The sequence below is a fragment of the Athene cunicularia genome (genome assembly GCF_003259725.1).
Source record: "Athene cunicularia isolate RWA chromosome 4 unlocalized genomic scaffold, athCun1 chr4_part3, whole genome shotgun sequence".
Classification (NCBI taxonomy): domain Eukaryota; kingdom Metazoa; phylum Chordata; class Aves; order Strigiformes; family Strigidae; genus Athene; species Athene cunicularia.
In genome coordinates this window covers 17,439,795-17,443,163 of record NW_020799100.1, presented here as the reverse complement: position 1 = coordinate 17,443,163, position 3,369 = coordinate 17,439,795, and the positions used below count along the sequence as shown (strand labels likewise).

The 3,369-nt window shown below is 32.4% G+C and overlaps 1 protein-coding gene across 1 annotated transcript in view; it reads left to right on the top strand.

Moving 5' to 3' along the window:
* The window catches only part of DIAPH2 (diaphanous related formin 2), a 179,276-nt gene that overhangs the window by 87,349 nt on the left and 88,558 nt on the right, over positions 1-3,369 (top strand). The window lies entirely within an intron of this gene.

The following is a 3,369-nucleotide window of genomic DNA, read 5'->3' as shown; positions in this document are numbered from 1 at the left end:
TTTTTTTTTTTTTTTTTTTTTTTTTTCTTTTTTTGGTCATCCCTGAACAATCTTAAAATTAATTGTCTGTTTAGTAGATGTAGTACTTAGGGTTATATGATCTAAAAAAAGAAAAGAAAAAAGTGGTATTGATCTGGGCTAAGTGATAGCTTTTGTAAAACAAATATTCTTAATATAGAGCTGGTTATTTCATACACAGAATTCTGTTACTGTGTAACAAGTTTATTAAAACACGGTAAGTAAAAGAAAGCATAAATTCAAACCTTTCTGGTCATAGTTAAAAAGCTAATGCTTGTATAGTAATTGCAAATCCTTAAAAACAGATTATCTTTCTACATGTTATATTGCAGTGTATGATGTTACTGAAGGAAGAAATGATTTGTAGACAACCTTTGGCAAAAGGCAGAGGACTTAATTTTGTCCAAATAAGAGAGATCAACATTAGAATTCCTGTGCTGTATTAAGCCTGGCAAGCAGTAGCAGCTATTCTGATGTGTGTACTAGAGCATTCATGATTGCCTAAGTGTTAAGTGCTCTGTGAAAACATAAATATGGCAGAAAAAGTGGTGAAGTTCAGGGAGCCTGCTGTAGTAATTTACTAAAGGTAAATCTTCTTACTTGTTGCTGCGTTTGATTAATATGTACTTACGATCCAACTGCTATTCTGAACCCCTGTTTCAGCAGTTATTATCTCTTATCAAGGACAGGAGCAGCCCCATAATTCTATAAAGTTATGCTAGAAGAAATTTAATTGAAAGGAGAGAGGTTTGCTTTAGCATATGTAGGATACATCTTGCTCTTTTTGTGGTGAATGAAAGACTCAACAAGAAGCATCCCCCTGTTTTAATAAAGCTTTTGTAATATTCTAGTTGGATCAATGTGTATTTTATGTAGTAAGTAATATTATGTTGCTACTAGTTCATAGTGCAAATAGTATAAGATGACCTAGTCTGAATATTGCGGACTAGTGTGCATTTATTAATTGTCTACCAGCCCCTTCTCTGTTAAGGTGGAAAAGATTTCTAGGATATGAGAAGTTACATAATCTCAGAAAAAACAATGGAAAGCTCTTTTTTTTTTTTTTTTTTTTTTTATAGCTGTCATTATCAAATGTTACTCTTGTAGTCATTAAAACATACAGAAATTTTTCCTTAAATTGGCAGCCACTTTTAACCCTCACATCTAAAAATTCAATCCAAAAGCACCTGTAAAAAAAGAAAAGTAAAAATCTGGAAGTGGCTTTTGATATTATTTGCATGTTTTAAATGCGTTATCGAGATACTAATTTAAGGAGAGATTTTTGTTCTGTTGATGTTACTTCTGCACTCAAACCCCACCTATTTTCCTTATTATATTAGTAGGCTTAGAACTTGATTTTTAAAGTGTGTATATATATTGATTCCTAAGATCAAACAGAACTACATGTCACCCATTGTGTCTCTTAGCTGTTGAAAATACAGATGAAAGTAGCAGAGATGTGTTTCTTGATTGAGCCAAGGAAGTGAATTTGGCACATGATCTGAATGACTGTTCACTAAAAAACTCAGCAGGTGCTAATATTAACTCTTGTTAATACGATGTTACTGTTGATGACAAAACATGTTTCTGTTGTAACCTGAAGGCAAAATAATTTTGTCCATTTAGGAAAAAAAAAAAAAAAGCTTTATCCACTTGATGATGTCAGAGAGATCAAAGACTGCAAATCCCATAGTTCTTGTTCACAGACAAATTGAAATGCAATTTCTTTTTACCGTGCAGATGTTCAGCCACTAAATCTACAAATTTTTTCAAGTTGGAAAAACTTCTATGTACGTAACACATTAAAACCTTTTAACAGTATACCATTACTGAGCATTGTTTAGTCTTTAATCACCGAATCGGTATGAATTAAATTGCATTTTTAATTGCCTAAATACCTTATATTTTTAAAAGCTTGTTTTTTGACTGCACTCATTTATTCTTAACAGGGTAATCCTTAAAGCCGAAAGGCCTCTATTAAATTGAACATCGAAGGCAAGCCTGTCATGAGGATTATAGAATTAGAACTTCTAGTGATTTACAGAATGAGAAAACAAATAGGAGGTTTTACACACACATTTATGTATTCTTCTTAAATAAATCCTTTATTTCATTTGTTGTGTACATTGTAGCTTCTGTTTAAGAACTGTACTAGATGAGTTAGTAAAATGTAGTTAAAAAAAAAATCTTTACAGCTACACTTGTAATACTAATTATCTATAAAAAGTGAATTAAACCCGTATCGAAGTCTTGCATACACATCTGTCTTGATTGCCTTTGTCATTAAGGGGTAATCTCTACTTCCACTGAATTTTAAGTCAACTTAGACATTCATTATTTATTTCTGCATAAAAATGGAGAAACTAAATTTGGACTTAAATTTATTTTCTCATTCTCTTAAATTCATGATGTTCATTTGCATATACACATGCATTCTGCCATGGGATTTAGCCACAGGTGTCTGTGTTTGCTTGGAAATTTTCCAGTAGTACTGTATTTTAACAGTTAGTTCAGAATTACTTTTTAAAAATAATAAACAGATTGTAGCAGTTAATGTCTTCAGGTTAATGGAGAACAGAGGGACTTACCACCTTCAAGAAGATAGTTTATTTCAGACAACTAAAAATTGCTGCTGTAGCTGAAAAGAAGCAGTTACCTATTTCGTCACACTGTGCACAGTTTTCATGCAGCTTTTCATAAATAAAACTGGATGTACTAAATTTCCTTTACTGGCAGTTAGGATTACCTCTGTTTTTCTATTGTCATTTTGTATTCCAGTAATGTGGAGTGCATTTATTTCATGTGTCTGTATAGAATTTGTCTGAAAATCTTTAGGATAAAGCAGTATACTTTATTCAAGCAAAAATCTAAAGAACTGTGGTTTTATGACAAGGAGTTACAATTCGACTGGTAAAAGAGCAAGTTCTGACTTGTAGTATGCTGTCCAGCTATGCAGCATTTCAGAGGGATTCTTTTAGAAATCTGGCAGTGGGAGGCATTGAAGGAGTGAACTAAATTCTGTTCAACCTCTGTTCACAGCTATTTTTCCTTAACACAGCAAACCTTCTGAACTGGCGTTGCTAAAATCATACAACTTTAAGAACTGTCTTGAGATTTTATTCTCAGCATAATTAATGATTTGTTAAAATACGCAGCACAGGAGTAGATTTGCTTTGTAGTCTTAAATCGTAAAGGATTGGAGAAATTTCACTTTTTAAATAATTTCTTTAATTTTCAGGCAACCGGTTTAGATAACTTTTTGCTAATGAGTGTACATCTGCAATATTTACTCTAAACATTTTACTAAAAAATATTTTTTTCTTCTCTCTTCTCCCCCCCCCCCCCCCCCCC